Genomic DNA, 25,494 nt, shown 5'->3' with positions numbered 1-25,494 from the left:
AAAATTAAATATTCACGTGCTTTTGACCTAGAACACAACTTTTGGAATCCTCTCATTAAAATAAAAACCCCACAAAGACACTTACCCAAGGTCAACCATGGCATTGTTTAACGTCAGAAAACTGAAAACTAAGTCATGGTACACACACCATGGGAGAAATAGAAAACAAAGCAGCATTACAACCGTTACCTTGAGGAGGCGCTCATTCTTCTGAAGTATTTGGTAGTTAAAAAAAAGGGAAAGAGTATATTTGTATAATCATGTTTTTTCTTCAGAAATAATACTCTCCCAAAACTTCCGCATAGGGGTATATGTGTGTGCATACTTACCCAGAAGTATGTATAGATGGATTGAACAGTCTCACAAACACATCTTGATTAGATATGCAATTGCTAACAGGTGTAGAAGAAGCAAGAAAGGAGGTAAGGATGAGATAAAAAGGGAAGAAGAAAAATAAGCTATACAAAGAAATGAGCTATGCCTTTCAGTTGAGCCCCCAGACAGGAGGATGGCTTTATTAGAGCTGTAATTTTAATAGTGATAGTTCAGTTTGAGGTTTCTTCTATAGTAAGAAGTGAGTCTGGTAGAGGATTGTAATGGAAACGGATATACATTTGAACTGGATCTTCTATGGGAAGAAAAAAGGTCATTCCACAACCAGATAGCTGTGAAGATGTTTGGCTCTGTTGCAGCCTGGTCAGTTTCGCGAGCAGTCTCCCTAAAGCTACTTGAGGATAGCTTTTCTTTCCACATGCTCCTCATTATCCCTGCAAGCCTCTTTCAGCCATTAGTCAACCCCATTGCAAACAAGGCTAGGAACTCACGGGCTTCAGATTCATTTTAATTCGTCCTTCAGCTTCCCCAGTGTTGGCACTAGGACAACACTGACCGAGCCCAGTGTCTGCCCTGCAGAGTGTAACCAATGACCCCAGCAAAGTCACTCTTACTTGCGATAGCCCCGAGTTCTTTTAGTTCTCCAACACTGGATGACAGAGAATCCTCTATTTTGGCTAATATTGCTTACAGCTACAAATTACAAATTCTTATTTGCAAATCTGTGATTATTTGACAGGCTTCCATGACTCCCAAGCCTACTCTGTAGATGGCTGCAAATAACAAACTGAAAACCCAACTCATGGTACCTGACTCATACTCAAGCTCAATAAGAATGTATGGCTTGAATGAATGAATACATAAAATGAGGAAAAGGAGCTCAAATATCCCATATGCTCCACAGTATTTGAGACTCTAGATGCAGAGGCTGTGATTTTTAAAATTTGGAGTTAATTCTCTAGTATTTGAGGCTTTGATTTTTAAAATTTGGAGTTAATTCTGTCCTTCTGCTCAAATATCATGTAGTAGATTCAGTGTCTAAGTAAAAACGGTGTGTGTGTGTGCGCGTGCACACTGGAGAAACAGCTCAGAGGTTAAAAGCACTGGCTGCTCTTCCAAAGGACTAGGATTCAATTCCCAGCAACCACATGGTGGCTCACAACCATCTGTAGTTCCAGTTCCAGGGGATCCAACACCTTCTTCTGGCCTCCAAGGACACTGTGTATATGTGGTCACAGACATACATGCAAGCAAAATACCCATATGCATAAAATAAAATAAGTAATTAAAAAAAAAGAAAAATGAACCTCTTAGCCTTAGTCCTGCCTACGAGAAGGGCTGCAACGAGCCAGTTTGTCACAGCTCGGCTCTCAGCAGATCGGCAGATCACCCATGCCGCATATCTGTGGTGTAGTTAAAAAGGAAAGGTGTCCAGCCACCCTCTCTGTGCTCTCTTGGGTCTTGAAATCCTAACAACAGCGAAGCATGAACGTACGTGCAGTTGCAATTATTTGGTCCAATGCAAAAGGTGTCTTCTTGGGCCTTAACATATTGGACTTCTTCTTTGCCACTCTCCTTGCCCCCTCTGCCTGCCTAGCACTCCCCCCCCCCATAGCTTCTCTACTTCACTGTTGAAACTAGTAGTCTTTAAATAAGCTAGATGACTACTTCCTTCTAAAAAACAAATACGAAGAGTAAGACTTGACCATTCCTTCTTATTCTACTTTAGTATTGCAACTTTATCCTGCCAGAATAAAACCTTTTCTTTGTTTTCTGCTAATAGATTTTCTGTACATGCTTCTCCCATCATAATCTTTCCGAAGTCAGATTATCTTCATTCACTCATCTCTTCTTAGAGTGAAATTGACATGATTTTATGTGTTTGTGGGTTTTTATTTCAACAAATAACTTTTGGAAACACAAAATGTCGTAAGTGCTGAGATTTTTCAATCACAAGACATAGAAATTTTAATTAAATGAAAGAGGATTGACCTTTATGATGACATGTCTTTATTTTATTCACGGTATTATAACGAAATGTGTGAACTAGAAGGTGGCATCATCGCATGCTATCAATGAAACAAAGAGCTCATCTCAGTGGTGAGGATGGAGACACGGTTCGTGACATAAGGCAAGGCTATGCGTACCAAAGAGCAGGGCGGTGCTATTGATCCGAAACTGGCATGGAGACAAACTGCTGTGCCATTCTCCCTCTTCCCAATTAAGGTGTCTCTCTTGAACTGATTGAAAGCTGTTTGATAAGTATACTTTCTTCAAGATGGTTGTACTCAGTTGGGGGTCCTTTTATTAAACTGAAATTTCATCATTAGCTGTGACTGGCACCAGCTGCTGTATAAATTCCATGTTGATATGGATCTCCAATGGTATTCCAAATATTGCAGGTGAATCTCTGACTCCAAATCCTCAATCATGATGTATGAATAATTAGCATCTGATAAACGCAGAATTGAAAGGACTCTCATTAGAAGATACAGGACTGGAGACACAATTCCACTGTAGCTCCTCAAACACTGAACCAAACAGGACTCAAAAATATTTTTTTCCAAATCTCTCCAATTCCTGTTTTTTTTTTCCTACACTTGACTATAATAGAAAAGTGAGGTCATGGATCAAATACTTAGCTTTCTAAAAATTAACAAATCAATGCCAAATTCAAACTCCTTTACATCCTCAGTCTTACCTGGAGGCTCTGATTCCAGCAAAGACACCAGGCATGAGTGGCTTGGGCCTGCATAAGTGTTTTCCTCTCGAAACAGTTTATAGCTACTGCTTTGAGCACAAATAAGAAAAATTCCTATCATGTATCCAATGTTATTTCTATGAGATACAAGGTATATTGTATAAGGAGACCACTCTTTGCTTCCTGGTTGCCCAGACTCAAAATAATCGCACAAAAACTGTATTAATTGCAACACTGCTTGGCCTATTAGCTTAGGCTTCTTTTTCTTCTTCTTCTTTTTTTTTGTCATAGTGTTTATTTGGGCTTTTGTAAACTCATGGGTAAGAGCAAATCAAATGGTCAGTCACCCCTGTGGAGGCCAGGTCCTGACAAAATCCAGGAAAGGCTGGGTAGGAGATGAGGGCAGATGTTTCTGAGATAGGCTAGGAATTGTGCGTGGGGGGGCGGTGCTAGTGTGTTTAATGACATTGTTTATCAGGTAGGAAAACCTCTCAAAGTCCCCATTGCTCAGGGTTTTGAATGTATACAACTTAAAGTGATTTGAACTACTCTATTCTATTTCTTGTTTTATTTCAAGGCTAAAAATTCCTTCAGACTTAAGACATTGGTTGAAAGACACTGCTGCTTTAGGTTACAGTTCATCATGTCTGGAAAGTACTCTGTGCTTGGCACAAGATGGAGGACTAACTCCCTTCCCCTAGCAGGGGTTTCATGTTCTCTGGCTGACCTTATTTGGAAGCTGTCTCTGAGCTTGGTTGAGCTCAGGCTTCTTATTAACTAGCTCTTGCATCTTAAATTAACCCATTTCTACTATTCTATGTATCGCCACAAGGCTCATGGTTTACTGGTAAGATTCCAACATCTCCTTAGGCAGCTACATCGTGTCTCTCTGACTCCACCTTCTTTTCTCCTCTATCTCTGCTTCGAATTCCTACCTTGCTCTGTTCTGCACTGCCATAGGCCCAAGACAGATTCTTTGTTAACCAATGGTAACAAAACACATTCACAGCATACAAAGGGGAATGACCATGTGTATAATAAAAACCAGAGAAAGTTTCCTTACAAATAATGTGGGATTTAGAAAAACTCTCAACTTATGCTCAATGTGTGCCAAGTAGAAATTTTCTTAGCTGTATTTGTGTCTCAGAAGATGGCTCTTAAACCAAACTTAAATTGAAACAATCAAATGGATTGAAGCAAGTCATGCTGTAAAGGTTAAAAAAGACAGAGTTCATTTTCTAAGTCTTGATTTCTTCATCTGTAAAGCACAGAGAGCTCTTTGCTAAGTTCCTGGGGTACTTCAAACTCTCAACCGGTGCATATATGGCATATAGCATGCTGATAGAACTGAGTGTTTGTTTTCCAGTTCTGAAAAACAAATGATCTCTTCCTAGTAGTTTAAAACAACCATTATTACCTCACAGTCTTCATAAGGTCAGGGTGTGACCCAGACAAGACTTCTGCTTCAGGCAGAAGTTGGAGGCCATGCGCCTCTCCAATTGTTCTCATTGGCAGGCTTGACTGGCAAAGATATTTTTTTCCGAAATAGCTCAAGATTTTTGCAGAATTCATGTCCTGCAGCTCTAAGAACAGGGACCCAGGCTTTCTTCCAGAGGATAACTGAGTCTGCTGAGCTGCTCACTGCAAGCACTTCTACAGCGTTCCTGCTTACCAAGGCAGCAAGAGGCAAGTCTGGCAGAAAGACTCTCTTCCACTGGGTAACACAGTCATGGGTGAGCCCTGCCACTTTTGTCCTATTCTATGCAAGCCTGACAACCCGAGTTCCAAGTTTGGCCCCTGGAGCTCACATAAAGATGGAAAGAGAGAACAAACTCCACAGAGCTGTTCTCTGACCTCCACGTGTTCACCATGGCATGTCACCCCCCATATACATACATCATGTACATGCACACATATGCACACATAAATAATAAACAAATATTATAGACTAAATATATTCTAAAATATATAAAATTGGTCAAAAGTCTTATGAAAATTTCTTATGAAAATTAAGCACTGGTCCTTAGTTTTTGCTAGCTAATTCCTGTGCGTAATTAAACAGAAAAATAAGTTACATTAGGGCTATTCACCAAACACCTGGCATAGCTCACCCTGGGCAGAGAGGTGTTTGATGATAATTAACTCTCAGTCAGTGTTGGGGAAGCTGTAATCAATACCTTCCATCGCCAGATTACCAGAAAATGTTTGCTGGGATCACAGGATCAGGGCAACACGAAGTTAACAGAGGAGGGAAAGCTACTTGGAACTCTTCCAGGTTGACCTGTATCATCCAGTGGCTAGAAAGCAGCAAAACAGAGACAGATTGGCCATACTCAGGATGGACAGGAAACTAGGCAATGAGGTGGATGTTCTGCCCAAGAATGAAGTCCACACTCTATTTTCTTAACATATTTTCTTAAAATTCTTGTAGCGGCTGCTCCTTTGTAACAGGAGGGCAAACCTCACCTCCTGATAACCCCGTCCACCTTCATCCTCCACCCCACACAATGATGATGGCAGGATTCTGTTCTTCCCCCTGCGTCGAGTCTGTGCAGGGTAGACTGAATATTTGTTTGTGTCAGGGGCAGAAATGGAAAGGTTAAGAAGTAAAACGTTTGATGCTGCCATTAAAGTTATCTTTCCCTTTAGTGGGAATAAAACAGACAGAGAGGGAAATACTGCTGGAATCTAGATGGATCGGAGAGAGTAGACCCGTGTGAGGCAGCTGCATCATGGGGAGATAGCCAGAAATCTGTGGGTGCTGCATACCAACTCTGTGGGTGCTGACAGGTAGGTTTCCAAGAGGTTTGTCGTGGGCGGAGCCTGTTGGTTCACAACACAACTCCAAGCTTACTGGCTACAAGTGACTCAGTAAGTTCTTCAAACCAGTGTGGGTCACCACCCTCTATGATGAAGGGCAGGACTAGTCTGGGGCCAGAGGCAGGACTAGAGAACAGGAAGGAGACTTAGCAAAGTCAAGTCCCTCTCTGAGGAGTGGATGGGGGTAAGGTGGGGAAAGGTGAAGGGAGTGGGAGTGGGGAGGGAGTAGGAACTGGGATAGGCAGGAAAATGAGAAAAGATAAAAAATAAATAAATAAAATAAAATTTTTCTTAAAAAGAAAGGAACCTCACTGAGAGCTCCTCCTTGCTCCAACGCTCTGGAAGAGAGAAGAAATACAACACAGGCCTTCATGAGCATGGACAGATCACAGATTGGCTCATTACATTTGGTCTCAGTAAAGATTACATGCCCTGCCTGGTCCCCACTAGTCTGCTCCCCTTCTAAGCCTGTATGAAAATATACTATGGTCTTCAACCTTTCAGCGTAGTTATCCAGGTGGTTCATCCACGGGGTAGCTTTAATAATCCTTGTCTGTATTTCATGAATCCTCAACATGTATGCCTTCCTTGGACTAAATTTTGAAGCACAGAAATTTGATCTGTTGCTCAATTAACATATAAATACAATCAACAATCACCAGGTTGATGTATTTAGGATAAAGGAGACAGTATTAATAAACTATTAAAAGTCAGTGAAATTCATTAGCCCACTCTTTTTGTTGTGTTATCAATGAGACTTGAAAAGTTAATCTGTTGGTGGAAAAAAACAGTAAGTACCATATAACAAGTACCAACTTCTAATTCTTAACGTGAAACTCACTTCCTTATTTATCTTTAAAATGTTTACAATGATCCCATTGTTATAAAGTGAGTATAGCAAAAGAGCCACCAAGGTAAACAAAGAAGTGCAAACACACAAGAGCCTGGATACGGAAAAATGGTCAGTAAAACGTGGAGTACCAATAAAATGGAGCATATAGGCATTATCAAAAAAATGATAGTTACAGCCTTGTGTGGTGGAGCACACCTTTAATCTCAGCACTTGAGATGCAGAGACAGGAGGATTTCTGTAACATGAGGGCTGGCTTGTTGGGGTTTCTGTCCTGCCTGGTACCCAACAGCTGGCAACTCCCAAGGAAAATCACACACAAGACTCCATAAGATTATAAACTGATCATGGCCCATTAGGTCAGGCTTCTTATTAACTCTTATAGCTTATATTAACCCATTATTCTGATCTATGTTAGCCACACAGCTCAGTACCTTTCTCAGTGTGACAGCTCACATGTTGCTTCTTCGGTGATCTGGGCAGGAGTGGCGGAGGGAGCTTCCTCCTCCCTAGCCTTATCCTACTCTCATTGCCCCGCCTCTACTTCCTGTCTGGTTGACCCGCCTATACTTCCTGCCTGGCCAATCAGCATTTTATTAAAATACATGATTGACAGAATACAGACAATTCTCCCACACCAGATTTCTGTGAGTTTGACATAGCATACAAATTCCAGGAAATAGCAAGTCTACAATAGCAAGTTCCAGGGCAGCCAGGACCACATAGGGAGACTCTGTCTTAAACAAAACAAAAAGTTAATGAGGCCTAAAAGGTAGCACAGTGGTTAAGCACTTGCTGTTCTTGCTGAGGACCGAGGATCAGTTCCTGGTACCTGCATCAGGCAGCTCACAACTGCCTGCAAGTCCAGTTCCATGGATTCTGATACTCTATTCCAGTGTTCAAAGACACCTGTGGGGTTAGGACCACTGGCTTCTCTTCCAGATGACCCACGCTCAATTATTAGGATCCACATGGCAGCTCACAACTGTCTGTCACTTCAGTTCCAGGGGATCTGACACCCTCACACAGACATGCATGCAAGTAAAACAGCTATATGCATTAAATAGAAACAAATTTTAAAGAAGCTAAGAAGATTCTATTCTGAGATAGACTTGCAAGAGATAATCTTTTGTTCCAATTATTTTTTTATTTAGATTTAATCTATTATTTATATGCATAAGTGTTTTCCTATGTATGTATGTACACTCTGTGTGTGCCTGGTGCCCAAGAAGGTCAGAGGAAAACAACACATGCCCTGGGAATGGAGTTACAGAAAGTTGGAAGATATCACATGGGTTCTGGGATTGATCCCAGATATTCTGCAAGAGCAAAAGCTGCTTGTAACCACTGAGCAACTCTCCAGCCTTTTCTTTGCACCAATTTAAAGAATATAAATTATTCTGCAAATATAAATTATGGCCCTAATGTGTACAAAAAAGGTGACCCCAAACTTCAATTTTTGGATATAAACTCAGAGAAAACATCTTAGCCCTGTACCATTTATATTTAATTTTTATTGAAATAGAAATTCACTTAAAATTCAACTAGTCATTGAAAGTTATTTGTTCAGTTGTATTTAGTACATCCATAATATGGTGTAGCTACCGTCTCTTTCTAGTTCCCAAATGGCTTCATTACTCCCAGAAGAATGCCTTGTGACCTTTAAGTAATCACTCCCTATTCCTTCTCCTTGTCACCTGGAAACCCCAAATCTGTTCTAAGTTCAAACGGAACATCTTAGATATGTAAATGGCATTGTAACTGTATTCTTTAGCGTAAACTACTGGTCCAGCTCCAGTTGGATAAGTGAGCATCTAATATCCTTGGAGATCTGATCCATAGTCACTTCTTAATCTTCCTTTCCCCCACCCCCAGATCACACTGCAAGCTCACATTTGAGCTGTTTATAACTGGGTATGCTGCATGCGTTACAGTGAATGGCATGTTGTGTACTCCATATTTGTGAAATTCATTTAGAATTAATTCATCCAAGTAATTTAGCTAAGAGCATACAACTCATAAATTATGAGTCACAATCCAAGCTTCAATTTACCCCTTCAATTTACAAGAGCTTGTTTGGGACATATGGAACTGTTTAATCTTGCTAAGAACCCTATGAGATAAAGGTTTTTATTAGATCATAAAGTTGGGGTGGGAGGTGGAGAAGATTAAACGCAATCCAGGTTAACAGGAACACAAGATGCGGTCTCGGAGTCCAGTAGTCATGTAGTCAAAGTATTGAAAAATGCCATCATTTTGTTGCATTAGTTATAACCGTTAGGAAGAGGAGGCAGAAGAGTGTGAGACCTAGAGAAGGTGGAAGAAAACAAGAGAGGCCAAGAAATCAAGGCCTCTGCATCAACCTGCGCAAAGCTAGCTGAAGTCGCAGGGACTGAAGCAGCTTGCGCAGGTCCTGCCGTGGTCTGCACCAGGTCCTCAGTGTGTGCCTGATAGCTCCTATGTTTAGTGTTTTTATGGAATTCCTGAGCGTGCAAACGAGTGGATCTCTGATTCCTATGCCTGCTCTTGGGCTCTTTTCCTTCTGTTAGTTTATCTTGTGCAACTTTGATGTGATGGTTTTTGTTTTACATTACTATATTTTATTTTATTATATCTTTAAGTAAATAAAGGTGAGTCTTTCCTATAAAAATATTTCTAAACTATGTGGAATTGGCTAGTCATAATGGAATACACCTGCAGTTTCACTTCAAAGTTGAGGGCAGAAGGATCAGGAATTCAAGGTTATCCTCACTTATATAGAGTTTGAGGCCACAAACTCTTTAGTTTAAACTACAAGAGACCCTTTCTTGAATGAGTCAATGAATGAATGAATGAGTAAAATAAATGCAGTTGAGTTTGTTTTCAATGCCTGTATTTTCTCAATCATTAATAACAATAATCTTACCTGTATAGTTCTCATGAATTGAGTAGGTAGTATATAGAGACCAGCAAGATGTCTCAGTGAGTAAGAGCTCTTGCTATCAAACCTGTTTACCTAAGTTTGATGCCCTAGTTCTACAAGGTATGAGGAAAGCTCTAGTCCTATATGATATAAGAAGAGAATGAACGCCAGTAAATTATCTTCTGAACTCTACTCATGTGCCATGGCATGTGGTTCTCAAATACACAATCACGCATACACACAAAATAAATATAAATAATATTTATACTTATAATAATAAATTTAAACTCTCTCTTGGGGATTGCATGTGCAACTCAATAGCAGAGCATTTTCTTAGTATGCACGAGGCCAGAAATTCAACTCCTAGCATTTCAGGATATAATAACAGATACATAAATAAATTATCTGTAATTTTTTGTCTTGACCATGATCTCCTTTGTCATCATTAACAACCACTACTAACATCTAGATAGGACTTGAAGTTTATAAATTATTTCAACATGTACTTTCTTGCTGTATAGTTATTGTAATATCCCTGTTTGTTTGGTTGTTTGTTTGGTTAGTTGGTTGGTTGGTTGGTTGGTTTTTTGAAACATGGTTTTTCTGTGTAGCACTGGCTGTCCCAGAACTCATTTTGTAGACCAGGCTGGCCTCAGACTCACAAAGATCTGCCTGCCTCTGTTTCCCTGAGTGCTGGAAAGTAAGATGTGTGTCACCTACCCGCCCCCAGCAACATTCCCGTTTCATTGAAAAGAAAACCAGGCATCATGAAGGCTAAATGATCTGCATAGAATCTCACAGCTAGTTAAACCAACTCACTCTCAAAGCTGCCAGTTCTATGTATTTTATTTCTTAGTCTACCATGTTGATAATTCATTTCTTTGGTTGCTGCATACCTTTAACACTATCAGCTGGCCCAACTTAGAAAATATTAAATCAAACCTTTGAGTAGACACCTTCACCAAAGCTCCAAAAGACCAATCCGTGAGTGTAAACTTAAGAGTGAGAAGAGCTCTCTTGACCCATTTCACACTGTGTGCTCTTTGAGAAGCAGCACCGAATGTTCAGAACATGCTTTCAAAGAATTAATATTAGCATTCAAATTCAAGGAGACAGAGCAAGAAAGACAAAGAAAATGTCTTCTTAGCACTACAACTAGTGACATGGCAGCCTCTCTCCATTCGCTAACATTTAAATTTTTATTTGAAAACATGAACAAAATTCTCAAAAGGAAACAAGTAGATGGGAGTGGAGGAGTGTATTATCTTCTATTCTACTAACTATAACTAAGTGCCCAAAGCTGGGCACTTAATAAAGAAAAGAGGTTTATTTAGCTCATCGCTCTAGAGACTGCAGTGTTTAATGAGCTCCTCTGTAGTCAGCTCCCATCTTAGAGGGGGGCGCTCATGAGGACAACAGGATGTTCTAAGGGACGATGAAACATGCTATCTTGCAGGAAAACTCATTACGCTCAGTAAGTAAGTAACTCAAAGGCTCCAGGAAATCCCTAAAACTGAGCAGATTCACTGGATTCCTCCCTCCACCAAACACATATCTGCAGTAAGGACTGCTGAGAGACACCCTCAGAGAAGCTGGGATGTCTGGAAGAAGAGAGTCCAGCTAAGCTGGACAGAAGAGGTTCAGACCAATTGACCTCCCTATGAAGAACTCGCTCCAGCCTCCAGTCTCACAACTGTCTGAGGTTCTGCAGCATTCTCTGGGATTCCATCTTTCAGTCATGCTGGGGTAGACTTGGTGATGCAGCTGTCTTTGAGTTATTTCTGCTCCTGTAAGTAACCCCAATAAAACACCGTGGTTCACCAATTGGACTTTGATGATATCCTTACATTGGCCTGTATTGGTTCCCTCTCTGGGAGGGAGTAGAGGCATGCTCATTTCTCCCCATTGTCACTCACACCATGGGCCTAGTTTCAGTTCTGCTCTAATGAGGCCACTTTGGAAGTCAGTACAAAAATACTGAGACCACTTCTAGGGAAAGGAGTTGGCATCCCAAGATAGGAAATTGCAGAACAATTTAGAAACTCAGAGGTTGGCCTTGCTCTTACAATAACCTACTCTCACTAGAACTAACCCATCCATAAGAACTGTCATAATCCCATTCAAGCACAGCGCCTTCAATGATCTAACAGCCTCTCATGAGGTCCTATTTCTTAAAGACCCACCACCTCTCCCGGGGAAGACTAGGCTTCCAACACATGATCCTTGGGAATCAAACTACATGCAAAACACAGCAAGCAGTATATAGGTCAGATCACCATGCATGACTGACGTTTGGATTTGGGGTTTCCAATCTTCCGGGCATTATCCTTTGAAGAGTGAGAACACATATGCTCAAGAGAATGCCGGCGTGACTGAGGGACCTCAAGCTAAGCCATGGAAGTCAGGGAAGGAGACACATAGGAACTCTGAGAACCCTTAGGGTAGAGTTTCTAGAGTTGCTAGAAAAAAAATAATAGTGCAAGGTACTCAATGATAGTTGATTTTCTAATAACCACTTTTTTTGGTATAGCATGCTGTATTCAATGACTGGAATATAATGTTATATGAAAATATTCATTGTTGATCTGAAATTAAACTTAACGAGGCAATCTTGTACTTTGACCACTCGTCCTAAGGATAGTCCTGTGTCAAGCTCCAGGGACACTTATTAGGTGATAAAAACTAGAACCGAGCTACCGTGAGCAGGTCTGAGTTGAGACCTTGAGTGCACACATACATCTTTTTAACATGTTTCATCTTCTGCTTGAGCCTTTTGTCTTTGATTGAAAGTCACTGTAAACTCTGCTTGAACACCACAGCGTTAATCATAAGCCTCTTGAAGTATTTTCATATTGTGTATAATAAATGCCCATATACTTAGGATTTAAATAAGAACTACTTACCACAATATTTAGTTAAAATTACAAAGTGAGTACAAATTAAGCCATCATTTTGTTAAGGTTTACGTTGTAAGTCTAATTTAATTTCCTCCTGCTTTTCTATGTGTGTTTGTATAACTGTTGTGTCAAGACTTTCACTGATAAAGTATTTCAAATTAGCTGCGAGAAGAAATGCATTCAAGGAGTTACAACTGATGTGCGTTGGGACTAAACACCTACAATCAGAGTTGTTTCTCACCTGAGTCCCTCTTACTGATGTTATGTAACAAATGGTCCTGATTGCTGGCAATAACTCACTTAACAGGCTCACATTTACAGGGTATGCTCATAAAAATAAAATAATGAACCGCTAGTTTTCCTGAAAAGAAAACAACCCGAGATGTGGGCCCGAGAAGCTGCATGGCCGTTTTATTCCACCTGAAGCCCTCCTAGTGCTGGGAAACAGGTGTTTGTGAGAGGTGATGGTGAAACGGGGTGGAGCGAGGAGCAAGGAATGACACAGGAGCCACCATCTCTCTGGTCTCCGACCTCCAGACCTCCAGCCATTTGACCCTAGTGTCCTAGGACACCAAGCCTGTCTGTTAGGTATAGTGTTGCGACAGGAGACGATGACGAAAAGCAGCCAAAAGGACAGGGTAGTAGCAGTGAGGAAACACAATGCAGAGGTAGACAGGGACCTGAAGTTTTCTTCATTTATGTCCTTGTGTGACTTGTGCGATGATTTTAAAATGTCACATTCGTTTGACAAAGTCATTCGCCATCACGAAATCATCAGCGTCTTTTTCTCATGTTTTTTAAATTCTCTACTACCTTCTTGTAAAGCATCCTAGTTTCAGTTCACAGAAGAGTCCAAAGAATTCTCCAGATTCAATTTCATCCCAATATCTCTCCCCAAATCACCTTAATGTGACGTTCTGGGAAATGTGTGGAGCACATTGTTACTAAAGAACAGCAACATCTTGGCGCTAAGGCAACTAATTCCTCTTCTTTGCAACTCAGCACGAGGCTTTTATCTAAAGCTTGAAGGAGAGAACCTTCGCATTGGTCATCATGGGAGCTTCCACGGGTTGGCTCAAGGCATGGGCAAATCATGCCTTATTGACCAAGTTCACATGGGAAACCTCAGGGAGCCACTTAGAATGTCCTTTTCCGCAGGCTGAAGGCTGAGTTCTCCTCCGAACATTGTCCTCCTGTCTTCACATGTGCCATGCGCATGAGAAATCACAGCTTCAAGAACTTTGTATAGCATCTTTCCGCTAGATTTGCCCAAAAGAGATACTGAGTTTATGGATAGGTAACAAAATCCAAGACTAATCTGTCTTCATCTCAGTGCTTCTTCATCCAGGGAAATTCTTTATCCCATGTTAATGTAGCCGAGTACTTCCAAACGCCTCAGGAAACAGTCTGTGAAAGAGGGATTTGGTTTTAAAATTTAAAAGTATTCAATAGGATGGTTTTTTTTATAGATAACATTCAAGTGGTTGAAAAACTAAAATGGCCCACCCCTCCCTGAGGATTCATAGCAACTAAGAGTTTCTAGGAGGGAGGGGGCTCCTAAGGCCTCACCTGAAGGATTCACAAGCAGTTACTGGTTTCTGATCCAGGCAGGGGAGACAATTTCTTCAATGGTGTAGCCAGAGTAAGTTGTTCCTGTTCCCCTCATCCATGCTCCTGTTAGCAACCTGAATGTGTGGGGGTGGGGAGAGAGAGAGAGAAAGAGAGAGAGAGAGAGAGAGAGAGAGAGAGAGAGAGAGAGAGAGAGAGCGAGCGCTGGGGGTACAGACTAGCTAGGTCAGAGAAAGGCAGTGTGTCGAAATGGGAGAGGGGACAAAAAAGATTGAATACAGCAAACATGCAAACACATTAGTGAAAATGTCATAACAAAACCCATTATTATGTGTAATTAATATATAATAATAAAAATGTGTACTTATAAGAAGAGGAAAAGAATAAAAATAAAATAACACAAAGAAATAGAGGTTGAGAAGTTATATTTAACCCGACACTAATGTCCACTATAGAATAGCGCTTCACATGTTTTTTGGGGGGAGCATGACGCAGGGTCTTCCAATGATTTTATATATAGTCACGTGCCATTTAATGATAGAGATTATTTCTGAGAAATGTATCACTAAGCAATTTTGCCACCGAGTGAACCACATAAAGTGTACTTGCTCAGGCTAACTTGACAAGTCCCCTTGATGCAGGCAGAAAATGAGATGAACCTGAAAGCCACTTCTAGCATGAAATGGAGTCCTGTTTTACAGCACACTCTTTCTTACTAAGAAGAAAAGAATCCAACATAGCAAGTACATAGTCATCATCATCCATGTGCAGTACTATACACTATACAGCTGTACTGGTAGCACAGTAGGTCGTTGGCACCAATGAGATTACAAGCATGTGAGTTACTATGCTATGATACAGTCACTAGGCTGTAGGAACTTTCCAACCCCATGGTGATCCATGGGACTGCCACCATATCTTTCTATATACACCCATCATAACCTTCAGCACATGCCTATATATATATATATATGAAGAGGCATTAATACATATTATTTCACAGGCTTTCTTACAGAGGAAACCATAATTGTATATGTTCCATTGTTTGCTTTGCTCGTTTGGTTTTGGTTTTGTTTCAAGACAGGTTTCTCTGTGTAGCCTTAGCTGTCCTGGAACTCGCTCTGCAGACCAGACTGGCGTCAAACTCACAGTTTGACCTGTCTCTGCCTCTGAATGCTGGGATGAACGGAGTGCGTCACCACCACCAGGTTCAATTGTTTTATCATGTGAAATGTATCCTGGGTCACTCCATGTTATTCCACGGAGATCATCTCCTAATTGACGGATTGTCCTTGTCAAGAATCAGAAGGTCCCTCTACTCTTTCTATACATACAATGCTGTACTGAGCAATTTGCCTTTTGTTCACACACAGGTATAACTGCAGACAGTTTCCAGACTTGAGAAGTCATAGAATTTTAATTTGAGTATTTTTGACACTTACTAGAGAGTGGCCCACATTTGGTTATTTGGTTACTGCTGTCTGTCTCCTTATGATTATATAAACTTCTAGAGTAGTGGTTCTCAGCCTTCCTATGGCTGCGACCCTTTAATATAGTTCCTCATGTTGTGGTGACCCCAACCATAAACTTATTTTTGTTGCTACTTCATAACTGTAATTTTGCTAGTTATGAATGGTAATGTAAATATCCGTGTTTTCTGATGGTTTCAGGCGAACCCTGTGAAAGGTTCATTTGTCTCCCCTAAAGGGACAAACTGACCCACAGTTCCCACATGCTTAGCATGTTAATGCTGAGTACAAACTAGATGTCCTTCTGTAAATATAAATTTGATAACACTGGCATAATAACCCTTAAACTTAGGGACTAGGTTGAGGTGCCGATTGAGGCATTTCTGAGTTTATACTTCAAGATGAAAATGGGACTGATAAAGATAAAAGTACTGAATGAGGAGTGGCGGTTTCAAGGATAAGGCCGACTCTTCAATCCAGGGACTGGGTCAATAACAGGTGAGTCTCTAGGTTAATTACACAGAGGCTGAATGACAAAGTGGAGCAGAAGCCCAGAGAGTCCCTTCCTGTTGAAGCCGTGGAGACTGAGAATAGCACATACTTAGAATTCAAGGTAAAAAATGGGGAAAGGCAAGTGCACTCTTAAAGCACAGCCTGTACAGAGATAGACAAAGAAGAAAGGAAAGAGGAGGGGCAGGCAGCGTGGTTCTAGTGTAGCTTCTCACACAGGTCCTCCTGGAAGCCCCAGTTTGGCTCTGCAGCTCCCGCATTTAGAGAAGTTGCTAGTAAACTGCCCAGGTAAGACAGACCTAGCTACTATGCCCCACCCACTCCTTCCAAGAACAGCCTTTCCCCTGCCCCACCCCAGCTTGCAGCTCCAGAGGCTCAGCCCTAGCAAGGAGACGAAGCTGACTGCTTCTCTTTCCACAAGGTCATCATCAGTCCTCACAGAAGCAAAGGAACTACGGTTAGTCAACTTGGAAAAAATAGAAAGACAGACAGAGGCATCCCAGGTGAAACTCTCAGCTCAGATCTTGATAAAATCCCTCAGACATTGCCGGAGAAAGGTAAACTGGTACAACTTCATGGGTTACACCAAAAGGTAGTGATAACATTTAAAAAATGCAAATGTGTTTTTATCTAGGGATTCCACTTCAAGGAATTAGTTCTATTGGCACACTTAGAAAAGTGCACATAGTGTACATGTTTACTGAAGCATTATTTTGAGAGGAAGAAATGAAACAAAAATAACTTCCCATCAGTATGTTAAACAGCTTTTTTTATTCATAATGCTGTCTTATATGACATCCTTCACAGCTGCTGGAAGGTAAACCTCATTGTATAGAATGGGGAGCAATGGTTAACAGCGTTGCTAGGTGAATGAAAGCCAATTAACAGGCCAGGCAGTGGCGGCACGTGCCTTTAATCCCAGCACTTGGGAGGCAGAGGCAGGCAGATCTCTGTGTGTTCGAGGCCAACTTGGTCTACAAAGTCCAGGAAAGTCAGGACTGTTACACAAAGAAGCCCTGTCTCCAAAAAAAAAAAAAAAAAGTCAATCATCTTGAAACTGTCAGTGTAGTGTACAATTCTTGTATTTAAAAGATACTATATTTGAATTAAAATGCCTGTTAAAAATATGAGAGGCTGAGGGTCAACATTGAAGAGTGGGACCAAGGGAACAGGGCACCAGCTGGGACAGTTCTTCTTTCAGATGCTTTTTTTTAAAAATTGTTTTTGCAGTTGCAAAGTTCACTTACACGGGCTATCATTCTTTGAGCTCCTTTGGTGTCTAGGTTATGTGGTTTTTGTTTTTTCTTATCATGTTTGACTCAAAATAATCATCACTTCCAAAAACTGTTTAACAGGGGTTCATTATGACTGGGTAAACAGCTTTGGTTGACCTTAGCTGAGTTTCACAGAACTGATTTCAACTTTCTGGGTATATTGTCATGACCCAGGACATGCAGAAAACTTAGTAAAATGCCATGTGGTTTCAAGACTCAATGTGTTGAGTCTTCACACTCTTTACAGGAGCGTGTAACTTTAGTACCAAACTTGAGTTCCCATATACTTTTACCCATATACTTTTAGTTGCTACTTACCGGGGCATATCCTTTTGTTTTTTTGTTTTTGTTTGTTTGTTTCGGTGTTTTGGGGTTTTTTGTTTGGTTTGGTTTGGTTTGGTTCTTCGAGACAGTGTTTCTCTGTCTTGCCCTGGCTGTCCTCAAACTCACAGAGACCCACCTGCCTCTTACCTCCTGAGTGCTGGAATTAAAGGTGTGTGCCACCACCACCCAACCCACAAGGGAACATCTTTTAAAAATATGTTTTAGTTCCTCTGTTGTTTCCTGAAAAGTCTCCAAAGCAATTTACTTAAAATAATGGAAGAAATGTGTCATATTTGGCAAGGTCAAGGAGAAGAGACCAAGAAAAGACAACCCCACCTTATGCAAATACCTGCTTTGCTAAAGAAGAGAACGCCCCAGGAAGACTGATTCTGAGGTAGATAGAGGTAGAGGTAGATGCTTATGTCCTGATTATTGGAGCCATTCAGTTCATCTCTCTCCTGTATCTTGAAGAAAGATAGCCTGAGACAAAAGAGGGAGAGAGAGAGGAGGAGAGGGGGAGAGAGGGTCGAGAGGGAAAGGGGAAAGAGAGAGAGAGAGGAGATAAGAAAATGGCAAGGCAACAAAAACCACTTGGCCAGTACAATGGACAATAGACTCAGCATATGTTCTCTTGGGGACAAGACTTTAATGCAAATAAATCCTCAAATGGAGCAGAATATTGCTTAGGGCATCAAGTTACAGGCTACCTACCTGTTGCTATGATGATGATGTCTTTGCCTGTATTTTAATAAAAATTTCAGGGGTGGAGAATTTACTTTCTGCAGAATGAAAAACATAGTACAAAGCACAGTGTTTGTTTAATTGCCTTGGTGGATTATGACTTTTCCACGTGGAAGAATATTTTGTGTTGATAAATGTAGAGATGCCTACTTTTTTTTATAGTAAGCTGGTGTCTGCATTAAAAGATGACCAGTTAAAAATGGGGCACACTTTTAATCCCAGCTCCTGGAAGGCAGAGGCGGGTGTATCTATGAGTTCGAGGCCAGCCTGGTCGACAAGTGAATTCTAGGATAGTCGTGGCTACACAGAGAAGTCCTGTTTCAGAAAACAAAAACAAACAAAAGAATACAGGCATATCAAGCAAATAAACAATTTCTTTCACTGTAGTTATAGCCAGGCCTAGCTCATGGATGTAAACCAAGCCTACAATTCGTAAATAACCTAAAATTTCCACAGTGAGCTTGGGAGATCAGTGCTGCAACCTTAGAGAGTTTCTACTTTATAACCGAATGTTCATGCAAAGGGGGCTAAGAGATCAGCCAATCAAGAAGAACAGGAACTAAAGCAAAGCAAAGAAACACAGTAAAAGCCTAGTTTCCCTAGTTCATTTAATATCCAAATATTCATGATCTGCAGTTTAAAAAAAGACAAAAAGAAAAGTTGATTCTTCTAAATGGATAAGTTGTAAGCTCGCTTGGCCATTCAATTTCAAATGTATGTGACGGTGAGAATTTGAGCTTGAAAACACTGTCTGCCAGTATTTAGATTTGAATTCTTAGAAATAAATGACCTTAAGCACTACCAGAGAGTCCAAACGTACATTGGCACTGACAGTTGGAATCGTGTAGGGGTGAGAATACATATTTTATTTTACCCTTTCTCCAGGAAGCTTGCACATAAATATACCAAACCAAGCCCACAGGATTGAGGTAGCTCCTCAAATTTATTTAAACACAGACTGTTTTCTTCTTTGAACCACTAATCAACTTTATTAGGCGCCATTTCTACAGCTCAAATCTATTTGTCCCAGAGTCTTCGCATCCTCCTCTCCTCTCATCAGAGTCCTGGTTAGGCTCCCTAGCGTGAGTCATTTATCCAGTTGCTTGCCTGATTATTCACATGTTTTTGAGATTTGTGAAATGTGGCAGATAAACAGGTTTATGCTGTGTGCAACTTGGAGGGCAGCCAATGCCTGCCTGCCTATACAGCGTGTTTACTCTCCTTCCCTGAGTCTCTCTCCCATACAGAGAAGCCGTATTTCAAGACTAAAATCAGTGTAGAATGCAATCCAGTAATGTCACTGCCGAAAACAGCAGGTGCCCATCCACTCATTTGCAGTGATTCTTGCAGTGAAGAAAGTGAATCAATGATTCACCCGATGGACAAAGAAACGTCGCAGCGAACATGTGGGGACGAAAATCAAACGCAGGGAAAGTAACACTTTGCTCGAGAGGTGTGCCCTGATTTTCAGCAGCAAAACCTCTCGCGAGAAAATTGGGAATGTTTTCCAAGTGTTCTTGCTGCACCTCAGAAAGCCACTGCACTGCACGCTCCCTCTCTCCCTGCGTCTGCTGTTTTATTGCTTTTGTGTTGTACTTCTAAAATAAATATCAATAAATCATTGCAGTTAGATACTCTAATATAGACAGAAACGTACTCGACTCCCTACAGTCATTACAATTGGAGGGGACTCTGATTAGGACGCTTTACTTAATTAAGTGATATCGTCTAAAGAGAGTTCTTCCCTCCATTTTCTGTTTAACAGTCTTGTAAAACACCAACAGAGGAAATTCATTCTGTTGTTTGCTTTCCTTATTGTAAACGGTTTCTTCTCATTCATATTTTACAGATGTGGTGTTAATGAAATGGCTAATAAGCCAAAGACTGCTATTCATCTGCAGCCTTGCTGTGCTCAGTCCAAGCTACACAGGCTAGAGCACATTTTCTCTTATGTTCCAGAAGTGTAGTTTTTGGCAGCATGTGTAAACTACAATTAAGTTGATTTAAAATAAAAATTTCCAAAATAACCAGACTTCATCTAGTTTATCTGTGTGGTTCAGCAGAGACCTTTAAAATCTCTTTCTTTGGGAAAACAGAAAAAAAAAATGTGCAAAGAATGAGCAACTCTTTTGCATTAGATGTTATTTGTAAGTCACTTTGCCTTTACTGAAAGACGTCATTAAATTTGGATTGCCAATACAAATATGATTATATATGTTTTCTAAATAAAATGTTGTTATGTTGCAACTGAACTCATCCATTTATTGTTTGTTTACCTAATGCTCAAACTGCATGTTTTATTCATAGATGTCTGGGAGAAAAAAATTTTGCTTAATAATCACACCAAGCATATTTAACAAAAGCGATTCTCCTTTTATTAGTGAGCAGGTTTAAGCAGAATGATTTCATTTTTCCCCCATTTTGTTAATTCAGACTCACAGGATCCTTGGCATAGAGCTTTTGTTTCTCTCCCTGCTGCCTTTTATACCTTTAATGTATGCATGCCTATCCACTGATGGGAAAATATCATCTCCTGAAACTCCTCCTTGTTCCTTCTTGGCCATTCTCTCCATGGATTTCTCATCTTGCTTAGTGTTCGCAAGTTAATTTTGCCAACTCGCATTATGTACAAGATAGACCAACTGAAGGCAAGTGAGGAATGCCTGGTCATGTTGAGGGCTTTGAATTTCCTTTCAGGGGAGTAAATTTGGATCCTAAGTGTACTCATTTACTTGTCCATTTAAAATAATACACAGTTATGCTTCTAAAGAGATTGAAAAGTGTGCCAGCTAAAGTAGTGAAGAAAGTGAACTTTTACCAGCACTGTGGTATTGCTCTTAATACTGAGTTGTTTTAATAAAAATGTTTGCAACTTTAGCTAATTAACAATGGCTTTGCATCTAAACCAGTGTTATTAAAAGCAGTGTTCAACGTCAAAACTTTGTTAAATGAACTCAGCTAGCTAGCCACAGACGAACTTCACCTTGCTAACAATATGCAGCTAAAAACTTTGCTGATCTGTAAAATCTGAACACGTATAGCTCTCCAGATATATGACGGAATATTAATGAATTACATGCAAGGGCTTTTAAAACTAATTGCTGAACTATTTAAAGAATATTCTGCGATATTGCTAAGAATCTGCATTGTTTAGTATTCATTCCATATAGGCTGGTTATTTACCAAATCAAACAACAGTAAGCATAACAACATAGCTGCTAATTAGTCTGATTAGAAGCTTTGGTTTTAGTGGAATACCATCTGCACAGGACCATTGCCGGAAGACAATCTAAAAGTATATAGTTTTTCCTAAAATTCCCCAAGTTAAGAAAGCCAAAGAAACACAATAAAATAATTGTGCTCCTGGACTTGTGAGTCCCAGAAGTTGCTGGTAACAGCTTTACTATTTTTTCAAGGGAGGCATTTATACGAGTTGTAAAGTCATGAATCTTTGGGGTCTTTCTAATATTGTCTTCTGGATCATTTTTATGGCTCAGTTAACCTACCATCCGTGAAGCAAACGTCTTCTCTTTATGCTCTCCAGTTTAAACGGTACTCTTGTCCTGACGCGAAGTGTCAGACTTTCCTGCCCCTTGAGAAAAATTCTGGCGACGGAATCCCAGAAAGTCAATCTGAGAGAGATTTTAATCCACCCACCCCCACGTTTGTTTACCTCTTTAAAATTATTTTTAAACTAATGCACTGCCCCCACCGCAGGACTGGAAGCTGAATGAGAACTGTGTCTAATGAATACCACTGAGGTTAGAGTCGTCACTGAGTCATTATCTGGCCGAAGAATGCCAGCCCTGTTTCGGCGGAACCAATTATTTTTATCAAATGACTTTTCTACTTAAATTGTTTGCTTTAAGAAATGCTGATTTTTAGAGATAAGCAGAGGTTTTGTAATGGACATTTTAGACCATGATTACCCCAATTCCTACAAACCAATGTGGGGGCAACAGAGCAGACTTCGGGCTGATGCTTAGAGAAACTGCTGCCTGGAGAAGCAGCTAACGTTAGAGTCTGTCCCGAGGGACAAGTGCGGAGCCTTGAGTTAAACACAAGGGCTGCTCTGTCTTCAGCAGGACAAGGAAGTCACGTCCCAACATACCTTTTGATTATTGTTTGTGAAATGATTATCCAAACTAACGTATTTGTCCTGAGGCTGGTGGTCTGAAGGGGGCTTTGCTAAGGGTCCCAGTTGCACCCTCTCGCCGAGCTGGGAGGGAAGTCTGCAGAGAGGAGAAAGAAACAGTTTAGTGCTAGGCAGGGGTTGGGTCTCAAAACTCGTTTTCTTTCTGCAGGGATATAAGTTTTCTAAGAAGGGAATATTTAGCAAAGGCCTTTTCCTTTCCTTATTTATTTTTTGAAAGGGGGCTGGCGAAGAAGTGTGGAAAAGCCACATCATGTATGAATGAAGTAGGAGGAGACAATGTGCAGACCAGAAAAAGTAAACAAAGGCTGGACAGCTTAGCTTTCCTCCAAAGCGTGTTTCCCTCCACCAGGAGATGGCTGCAGAGTCTGAGGAGCAGCTCGTTTGCAATGACAAACTCTGCTTTATCCACATTGGAAACTGGACCATGGACTCTTAACTAAGACATCTCTCTTACAGCACCAGCACCAGTTTTATGGCTAGTTTTGCCTCCAAAAGAGAGATACGCTAGTTGTTCACAAATTAGCTTTTTAAGGGGGGGGGCAAACTTGATAATAAACTATTGTTCAAACACGTGAATATTTTTTCACAGGTCATTTTTAAAAAATGTCCTGAAACTCCTCAGTGGCCGAATATTCTGCCTTTCATATTGGATGGCTAACAACAACAAACCACCAGATTTTTTTTTTAATGTAGGCTACATGGAAAAAATTTAAATACTGCTTACAACAAACACACTGTGAACTTCATGAAAATAGGATAAAAGCAGTGTTCTTCCCTAGTATTGTTTCTCCTGAGAATAAGAAATCAACCTGAAGCTAAAGGTTTTCTGAGTAGACACAAGCACTGAATGACTTGTGAAAGCAGGGTGGTGCTAAGCCCTGTCTGTTCCCTTAAGAGACACAGTGTCGAGATGCAGCCCACTTAGTTCAGTGCTGTGATAATATCAGAACAGATGGAATGTGGTTATTTGCAATGTATTGATCATTCATAATATCCCTGAATTCAGTGACTCAGGAAAGGCTCAGTTCTTTTTCCCAATGACAATAGTCTTATAAAAAGCATATAATAATTCAAATTCATATTCTAAACTTTATTTCAAAAATCAGTATTTTTCTCATGCTCAAATGCATATAAAATTAAAACAAAAATTTGAGTCAGGTTACCCTAAAAGCACACATAAAACAACATTTGAGGATTTTTTTTTTGCAAGATCTTGTTTTTGAAACAGCTACTTAAAAAGAAGGAAAGGGAAGAGAAACTAAAATGTGTCACAGAGTGTAACGAGTCAAATATTTCCTTCCCTTCCCCTTTGCAACCAAATTGTGGGAAATGAGGACCACGGAGATCAGATGCAGCACTGATGTGAAAGGTGTTGCAAAGCGTCCCGTTGATTGGTTCTAATTAACTGTGATGCTCTTGTGTTCTCAGTTTTAGCCGGGACACACTACACAATGCCTTTTATTTGGCTTTCAAAGGATTTTTACTTAATAACAGCTGATCGCTATATCTGCAGCCCTTGGGTTTTTTTTATATTTCCTTGGACTTTTTTTTTCATTTTGAAAGATATGTTTGAAGATATATCTACACCATAAAAAGAAATAAATGTTAACAGTATTCATGTGGTCTTTCACACACATTTTGCATATTTACATTTGGTGACTCCTTTCTCAAGCCACAGTTCAAATTCTCTTTAAAAGTTGTGTATCTGGTCAATGTCGTAAGCAGGAAGTTCTGGAAGACAATTGTGAACTGACAATTTTCTTTTACTTTTTAATCAGACTGCTAAGCAGAGCAGAGCCAAAACATGGAACTTGCAAGAATTCCTTGCAATGGGAAGGATTCTGGGATTTTAAAATATTAAATGAATTTCTTTGCACTCACCTTTCTCCGACGACTTAAGTTGAAACAGCCCTGATGGAGAGAAATCATGAATTTTCATCAACTTCACACATGTCATACGGTTAAAAACATTTTGATTTGCCCTGGGACCCCTGCATGTCTCTGAAACTGTAATGGCTCTGCTGCGATGTTTTGGAGGTACAAAGCCCACGAAGCTCCAGAAGCACCGGGAGATGCATGGCTAAAGTAAACAGCTTTTAAGTGGGAGGGAAAAAAAGCATTAAGTAACAGGAAGTTCCCAAAGAAATACACAAGTTAAAATAAGGAGCTATTATTAGAAGCAGCACACTCTCGGTCATTTTAAGGACTACAGTTTTATACAATACTACCCTCTCTGAGACTATGCAATTATTTGACCTGAATCAAACAGAATCATTTTGGACAGGAAAATCCATAACCGAAATATTGGAGCTTAAATTGTCCATTTAGCTGAGTAGACTTAGAAAGTGATTAGACAGCACTCCTCTTTTTGTTCATCTGAAGATGCAGTGTGATTCATGTGAGCAGTAAGTCCACAGCTTCAAAACAACCAGCGTCCTCACCGCTGCCCGGAAGAAGACTAAGTGAAGTTAAGCGTGAAGCAAATGAAATTGTACCTAAATGACACCCTGAGTGAGGGGTTATCGCTGAAACGCTTCTATTCCTCAAAAAAAAAAAATTTTTTTGTTTTAAATAAGTAAATAAAAATTACTAAGATGGAGTAAGAAGTAAGCATTAGGAGCGATCAGGGAGTGGAAAGTGGGGAGCCCCAGAGTCCTTTGCGCTGTGCTCTCCACCTTACAAAGGAGGTAGGGCAGATGGCAGGGGGAGATACAGCAACGTTCCCAAAGTCTTTCAAAGACTGAAACATGAGATGGGCTGGCAAGCCAGTCAGCTTCTGGTGGCATTCTTCCTACAGTCTTCCACTAAAGCATTGGGAACATCCACTCAGCTAGCTGCCTGTGACTCCTATAAGGGAAACAGCACGTGCATTTAAAAGGTAGGCACGGGTCCCACCAAGTTAGCAACCGCTGCACGGTGTGTGCAGTCGTCTTCTTCAAAAGATATTT

General features: G+C 40.5%; 2 long non-coding RNA genes across 2 annotated transcripts; both read right to left on the bottom strand.

Moving 5' to 3' along the window:
- Positions 1 to 2,320: 2,320 nt before the first annotated feature.
- On the bottom strand, positions 2,321 to 9,858 carry LOC148120525 (uncharacterized). Its single transcript, XR_015739247.1, has 2 exons — positions 5,146 to 9,858; positions 2,321 to 2,785 (listed from the first exon to the last, which is right to left on the bottom strand). It is a non-coding gene; the product is annotated as an uncharacterized LOC148120525 (long non-coding RNA).
- Positions 9,859 to 10,434: 576 nt separating this feature from the next.
- On the bottom strand, positions 10,435 to 24,646 carry LOC146892407 (uncharacterized). The gene is made up of 4 exons (XR_015739243.1): positions 24,428 to 24,646; positions 22,502 to 22,622; positions 14,073 to 14,188; positions 10,435 to 13,910 (listed from the first exon to the last, which is right to left on the bottom strand). It is a non-coding gene; the product is annotated as an uncharacterized LOC146892407 (long non-coding RNA).
- Between the last annotated feature and the right edge of the window lie 848 nt (positions 24,647 to 25,494).

The sequence above is a fragment of the Myodes glareolus genome, chromosome 11 (genome assembly GCF_982192425.1).
Source record: "Myodes glareolus chromosome 11, mMyoGla1.1, whole genome shotgun sequence".
Taxonomy (NCBI): Eukaryota; Metazoa; Chordata; class Mammalia; order Rodentia; family Cricetidae; genus Myodes; species Myodes glareolus.
Note: the sequence above shows the minus strand (reverse complement) of the source record. Positions and strands in the feature narration are given on the sequence as shown.